The following is an 8,247-nucleotide window of genomic DNA, read 5'->3' as shown; positions in this document are numbered from 1 at the left end:
GATTTGTTCTAATGGTGTTTTAAATAGCATCTCAAGTCCGCATCTTGTACAGCAATTAACCACTAAGAAGAATTTATGCAGTGTGTTATTTGTTGAATCTGTACTTCCAATTTGATTTGAAACTGTCTCATTGCTATCTGTTTATCAATAAAATTAAAAAAAATGTAAAGAAAATTCAATGAGGAAATACTTTTGTTTTAGTCCTTTGATTTAATTAGTGTAGTTTCTTACACACTTACTCTTTTTTTCTAATGTGGAAGAAGTTACTATTTAATTTTGTTCTTCCATAGCCAATGTTTTTATGTATATGCTTTAATGATTTTTTTCATTATAATTGGTTTTCTACAATTTCATTTTTGTGTATCTTAGTTTGATTTTATTCAAATTTCTTTTGAAAAAGGTTCATTTTTTTTGAAAGGTGGTGCTATAATTTCAACTAAATTCAGAAATTTTAATTCTTTAAATATTTATTGCCAGCCTTTCTCTTTGTGTATTCTAATTACATGAACATAAGTTTCATGATTCTGGGACAAAGTGAACTATTCTATGACTGTTCTGTAAATTCTTTCTGCTTCATTTTTATTTTGGACAATTTTTATTGTTATATTTATTTAAGTTTGTAAATAATTTATTTACAATGTACAAGCGGTTATTAATCTCATGCTATGTATTCATTTCAGAAATATTTCTCTAAAATTCAATCTGTCTAAGTCTTATATCTTTCACATTTCAATATTTGTCTACAATATTTAATATGGTATATAATTACTGATTTTCAATATAGTTAGTGAGATAAATGAATAAATAAATAAATAATCCTACCAACACACACACACACACACACACACACACACACACACACACACACACACAAATAAGCTGATGGACTTGTTTCTTTCCTTCAGTTACTATCATTTCAGAAATTTCAGGTGTGTGACTTTCCCTTTCTTCTCTGTCTTTGCCTGTTAGACTTGTTCTGGGTGCAGTGGAAGATTGAGATTTCCTTTTGTTGCTTTGTTTTAGCATTTTTGAATCTCCCAGTAATCACCCAGACTTAGCTGTGGTGGGAGAGTGGTAAGGCATGTGTTAGTAAATTTCCACTATAGTGGGTAGGACTCACCAAGGTTCTCATTATCAGTTGGGGAGAATGGCCCATGCTCAACAAAGCTTCAGTGTAGGTGGTGGTTGTTGGCCAGATTCTCCATGGTCTCTTGGGCCACCCAGAATCCCCCTTAGTTCTTAAAAGCTTGGACCAATGCTAGTACAAGCTCCACACTTGTACTCTAGGGACTTAAGGTATGCAGCTTTCCATAGTCGTACAGGCCACTCAGAATCCTCCTAAATTCTTAAATGAATAGACCAAGTGCCAGAAAAGCTCTGGTGTCACACTCTGGTCCCATAGACTGTAGCTCTCCAGAGTCCTATAGGCTGCTCTGAGTCCTTTTTAGTTCTTAAATTGTTGAACTGGCACCAGTACTAGCTCAATGCCTGTGCACTGGGTGCTAAGGGCCAGAGTTTACTAGAGTCTGAAGGCTCTCCACAGTCCTCCAAAATTCTTAAATGACACCAGAAAATCTCCAAAATTACCCTAGTTCTCTCCCTTCTGTTCACACTTGAAAAAATAAAGGTGGGCTAGCTGAAGAGGTCTTTGTGTTTGCCCACTCTGAGGCACAGGACTCACAGCTCCCCTCTTAAGTATTACTAAATTTGTTTTGGTTTTATTTCATTCCTTGTTGTAATCTGCATTCAGGCAGTTGGTGTTCTTGCCAGCTTCCCAGTACGACCACACCTTGACTTTGTAACAGTTATATGAGTGTATCCATGCAAAAGGGACTCCCTTAAATAGAATTTTTGCTGTGAACTGGGGCACAGGATACAGACCATGTGGATATTCTATTCATCATGACTCTAGTCTAGCGTGTTGCATTAGAGGCAAAACTATTTCCTCTGGGTGTTGCACTTGACATTTATAGGAGTATTTGGGCTGTCTATTTGGAAGTTAACAGACTTTACTGTGGCTTATATTCAGTTAACCAGGCTTGCCATTTTCTTGGGAATAGTCTACAATCAGTTTGCCTCAAGTACAGCCATGCATGATTGTTCCATCAGGACCTATGTTCATGTACCAACCCAAACATACTCTTTCACTCTGCAGAATTTAAAACTAAACACAATGCTCTTAAATTATTTCACTCACTGAATATTTTCACAAGGGAAGTGAAGTGAAGCAATTTCTTCATCCTTTATTCACTTTCCACGTGTCTTAGTGTTCCTTTTATCCTACAAGATCTAATGCCTAGGTATGCTCTTTTATCCTCTGCACCATATTCTCCTTGGAAATTAGCTCTGAGGTTTGTGGTCTGTGTTCAGACAGATTGAATTCCAAGCTTCGCTTAGTTCTAGTCTGTCTAATCTCTCTCTTTTATATTACTTTTAGGATACTACTAATAATAATCTAGGAATTGAGCATTTCATTCTCTTATTTGAATTTCTTTAAACATCCATAGAAAGAGCTCCTCAGGTATTATATCCCTCTTTAAAGTCCATTGATAATTTTCTTCACTAGTATATTTCAACATAGCTCTTGTTTCAGGCCATGGATAACCAAGTAGTGATAAAATATAGAATTTCCTCATCTTTACTATTTTTATCTTCCTGTTATGGTTTGTGTCTACTTGTCCCCGCAAAGTCTCATGCAGTCATGGGGTAGGGACTGAGTCTTAGTACTGCTAAGATTATGGGTTTGGGTACTTCCCCAGGCCTGGGGTGGATAGCCTTAATGCAATCTAAGAGAGACAGACAGGCTTACTCTCTGTTGCCATGAATGTTGCTACTTCTCTGTCAGCTCTCTTGCACTTTGTGACTCCCACGAAAGGTTGCTATCTGCTGTGTGCCATTCAGCATTGGAGCCAGCTGAGTATGGACTGAAACTTCCAGTAACTGTGAGCTCAATAAAACTTTCCTTCCTTCATTTTGAGTGTCGGGTATTTGTCCCAGCCATGAGAGAAGAGTTACTGAAACACTTCCCAAGCCCCACATTTTGTGAGCCAAGAACATCTTGCAAATCCCATTTCACTGACATAAATTTTTGAAGATATAATGCAACCAAAAATAAAATCACCCCATAGAGAACAAGAGTAATGGAGACCACTACAAAGCAGCTCTGAGCAAGATTTAATATTAACCTATTGGTTTTTCTTAGTTACTTGTGAGAAAGTCTAAGGCCTGATCCCTTATCTGGAGATGGGCAGATAACTCAAAATAAGTGAACCTCTGCAAGTCCCTGGCCTTGGCTGGGGCCTTTAGAGGTTGGTGAAACCATGAAGCCTCAAAGAATAAGACATGCCAATAGCTAAGGTTACCTGTCTCAAATCTCAAATCTCTTTAACTATGTAAAGAGTGTAGCTATAGGCTCCTAAGTTATCATAATGTCTTACTTGAGTAGATCCTTCCTTTCTTCAATAGTTTCCTCCTTTGTTTTGACAACTAAATAAATGTGGGTCACTAGATAAACATGAGTTCTGTTTTTGTAGTGACTCCTTGGCACACTGTGTACCTTGGGTAAAAACTGTGGATGGAATGAGGAAAAGATAGATAAGAGAAAAGAGCTGGGTTCATATGGAGGCATGTTTACCAGATGGCTAAAAGACCTGTACAACAATGGGGTTCTTTATTTATATCTCCCAAAATTTAGTATCATGAGACACAAGGTTACCTAATCACTAATGACTGAAATTGTCCAGGAAGGGTGATTTTCTCAAGACTGAGATAGCTAGACTGTCTTAGGCACTGTGGTTTTGTCTTGCACTCATTTGTATGGCCAATTTCCATCTTTAGCTGCTCTCAACAGGTTTTGATTCTCCTGGAGCCCTAAAATCACAGACTACACAGACTCAAATAATCTTAATAATGTTTTCTAAGTTTTCATAAAGTGGTGAATATGATTATAGCATTAGAACACAAGGAAGTTAAAAATTAAGTCACTTCTTAGACTGTGAGATTGATTCTAGGAAAAGTTAAACTGTCATATTAGTGAGACACTGAATTTGTTTTAGTCTCTGGGTAGTTTGGGGAGAGAGGAGTTTTGTGCAAGTCAGCAGAAGTTAGCAATGTTTCTTAGTCAACTCTTATTGAGAGTTAGATGCACTGTGTGCAGCCCGGTTCAGAGCTTCAGCTATCAACTTGTTTGTGAGATGATTAACTTTGTTCCTCTGACTCTATTCTAAGTTGCCCCAATACTGCATCATTTGTTGTTTCCCCTTAACATATTGAAGGAAAAGCCAACTCAAACCCAGCTCCTACTAATAAATACTCTCATCAAAGTCTCTTCTGTGACTCCAAAAGATGTGGGAATTTGTCCTAGTAAGGACATCATAGTACAAGAAAATAGCAGGATAGCCTGTAATTTAAGGCAACTCTAGTGCTGTCTACCTGGAGTCAAGGTCAGAGCCCACAGGGTGAGGGCTATGTCCCTAAGACTGCTCCATCACATTTTACATGTCCATTGCAAGCACTAGATTGCTTCCCTCAGCTTCTAACAAACTAGCTATAAAATTAATCTGATTATCAAGGAGTGTTACTAGAAGACTATAATAATAGCTTCTTGCAAGGCTGAGACAAAAAGTAGAACTTTTGAGGGAAGTTCTTCTCACCAATGGAGAAGCTTAATGAGACTCTGTCTCAAACTAAAATGAATTAATTTATGAGACAGACTTGAAATATAGATAGCCATTCCCAGGGCTTATTCTTCAGAGTTGCCAGAAAAAAAAGTGACAAAAAAAAGAGAAAATCTGATTAATTTTTTCAGTGGCTCATGTAAGACTGGAAAATCTATTAAAAGTGAAAATCACAGCCCAGGGCCAAAGCATAGCTGCATTAGTTAATGATTAAATAAATTAGGGAGTTCAGAGAACATAAGAATTGTAACCTGGAACGAAGTCTGTTTGGCCCCCAGAATAGAAAAGTCTCTAGATATTTGCATATATTGCTGGTATTCAAGATAGCCCTGTGTGACAAAAGTTGGTGAAGATGTGTTAATAGACTTATTTTTATTCATGTTATGAATTTAACTAATGAAAGCTTATGTAAGAGCCAATGATAATTAATTACTTTCTGGGGCCCAGACTTGAAAAAGAAAAGGAGATTTTGGAGGGAGATTTTTCCAGCAGTTTGTAGACAGTTATTTTTTGTAAAAATAGCATATCATGATGCTATATCTTTTGGGGGACAATCCCTGGACTCCTTCACTTGTTTATCCTAAAAGATTTCTCAAAGGATACTTTGATGACATATGTAATAAGAGGCCTGAGAGGTGAAATATAGAAGCAACCATCATGTTTCCATCCTTCAGAAACTGAACACTGACTGTGTTCAGTTTTTTAAAGAAGACTTCATTGTTGAGTTCTGATTGAATCTTGAAACAGGAAATATGTTATTGCACACAATATGTTGATGTAATTATAACACAGTGATGAATCCTCAGTAAGAATTGTGTATTTATCTTCATTTCCTAAGCCATTATTATTATTAATTATTATTATTATTATTTTATAAAAAATTGAGTGTATGTGGGCATGTTTCTGATCGAACGTAGAACCTTATGCATGCTAGGAAAGTGCTTCACCCACAAGAAACATGTTCAACTGTGATTATTCCTCCATGAGGTTATGTGGCAGAACCATGGTGGAATGAGGATGTTCTTAAGACTCACTATAGTCGCCTTGAGTAAGGAAGTGAATCAAGGACAGTACACCAAAACCAAAATATGAATACCCTAACTTCTGTATGGTACTGTGGATTGAACCCAGGAGCTTCACAGTGAGATACATTCCCAGCCCTTTTGTAATTTTTTTAAAGTTTATGTTGACTCTCCTACCTCCAAACATGTAGACCTACTTAATAAGCTCCCAGAATTATTATGCATCTGTTTTCCATTGATTGTGTCCATTTAGGGAACCATAACTAATACAAAATTTTCCTGGTATTATTTTATTGAATTGGTGTTCTGCACTATGTATGTTTTCCACCTGACCTTTAGTATTCCAAACATACAGACTTTTTCTCAAAAGCAGTAAGATTGTGAGAGAATTTGAGGCTGCTGTCTCAAAATCTTGAATATTCGCTTCATTCTTTTATCTCTTTCTGCAATTGATTAAGATATCTTCAAGTAGATTGTGTTCAGATATTTTTTCCTCAATTTGATTTTGTCTGTGGCACTTAACTTTATATTTTTCATGTTTATACTTTAACTTTTAAAATTCTTTAGGTCTATAATTTCTATCTGCTAATCGGAACAACAAATTTTCCCTATGAAAGGAAAGAAGCTGTTCAACAACTGGGATGAGGGAAAGGTGAAAAGAAAAAAGAACCTTTTCCTATGAAAGATTTTATTTACTCTTTCAGGTTCTTAAACTAGAGAGAAAATGCACACATTTACTTATACAGGGCTTAAATTTATCATTTTTGTCAATGAGTACTACTCCATTGTATAAAAATGCCACATCTTTTTTATCTGTTAATCAGTCGAAGGCCATTTAGGTTGTTTCTAAGATTTAGCTATGACAAATTACACTGCTATAAACAAGGGTGCACCTAGATTGCTGTGGAATGATATTTTCATTTCTTCTGGAACAATACCTAGTATGGAAATAGCTGGATGGAATGGGACCTCTAATTCTAATTTTTGAGGAATATCCACACTGTGATTTTCATAATAGTTGTACCACTCTACATTCCCACCAATAGTGAAGAAGTGTTCCTTTTTCTCCACAGCCCCTCCAGCATTTGTTATCAGTTGATGTTCTGATGATAGCCATTCTTTTGGGGTGAGATGGAATATCAATTTTTTGGGAGAGTGAGGGGGGAACCATTGATTAAACTCAGGCCTTTGCTCTTGCCAGGGAAATGTTTCTTCTACTGAGACATTTCCTGACCATCAGTGTTGTTTTAATGTGCATTTCTTAGATGACCAATGAAGTTTTGGATATATTTTTTAATATATTTCTTAATCACTAATATTTCATCATCTGAGAAGTACATATTCATCTCAGAAGTTCATTGTTTGATTGGGTCTTTAAATTTAGTGGGCTTAGTTTTTAAAAAATTTATTATATGTGATTTGTATTTAAATATATTTTAATTATTTATTTAAAATAACTTTATTGAGAAACAAATAGCAATGAAATAGTTTCAAATCATATTACTAGCACAGTTTCAATAATTAATACATTGCATATTGTTGTCTTAGTGGTTATTCACTGTAGAAGACGCAGATATGATTTCCTGTACACAAACAATATTAGAACAAATCTACCTATTTATTGAATTAAGAGAATGGAGCTGTATATCTATCCTAACTATTTTGGATACACAATGGTTATTCACTTCTATCGCCCTTTTTTTGGTTTGGTTTTGTCAGAGAAGGATATTGTATTGTCATTTAAATATCGTAAGTACATGAAGTCAGCAAAATATTCTAATATAATCCAGTAGTTCATAATACTAATGGGTTTTCCATAAGAGTAGCAAAGTTAGAAGTTGGTAACATGAGCTTTTTACAGCTTGGCATATTAATATGGCTTTCCTTTTCATACTTTGTTTTTATACATCTCTGCTGGATGGTTAAGACCAAGATAAAGTAAGATTTACATAACAAGAAATGTAACTTTTGTACCTGATAAGGTCAGTCAAATCCATTCAGGATTTATCCTGAAACCCTGTGCCACAGTTTGTAGATCATTGGTCATTGTCAGCCATGTTGATGAGTCATGGCCATTGCTTGACCAATTTGCTCTCTCTGAAAGCCTGAGAGAATGTTTTCTCTCCATGTGACTCCCCTTAGACACATTCTAAATCACTGATCACATTCTTCTGTGGCCCCATAATCTCATTGATCAGAAAATGTGGGACACAACTCCTTTACATGTTGTAACAGTATAGGTTCTCCTATGTCCTGAGTCTTCATTGAACTTGAAAGACTAAGGCCAAAATATTGTCTGTCCTTACAGCCCTTGTTTTCTCTAATTTTTAGTTTTCAAACTTAAGTTGTTAACCCTCCAGAAGAGAAGCTTATCATTATTACCCTACAACATAGGCAATTGAGCTTAACCTCACTATCTGAATATCAAACATCTTAGGCATAATGTGGAACAGGCATCCACACTTGAAAGGGATTCCATAAAGTATTGATATGTTAAACTTTAAGTCCCTGCAGAATATAATGAAAAAATTAAAATAATAAAAATTATT

This window comes from Octodon degus, unplaced genomic scaffold (genome assembly GCF_000260255.1).
Source record: "Octodon degus isolate 3935 unplaced genomic scaffold, OctDeg1.0 scaffold00257, whole genome shotgun sequence".
In the NCBI taxonomy this organism is placed as follows: Eukaryota; Metazoa; Chordata; class Mammalia; order Rodentia; family Octodontidae; genus Octodon; species Octodon degus.
The sequence above is the reverse complement of the archived record's forward strand: the minus strand, read 5'-3'. Positions refer to the sequence as shown.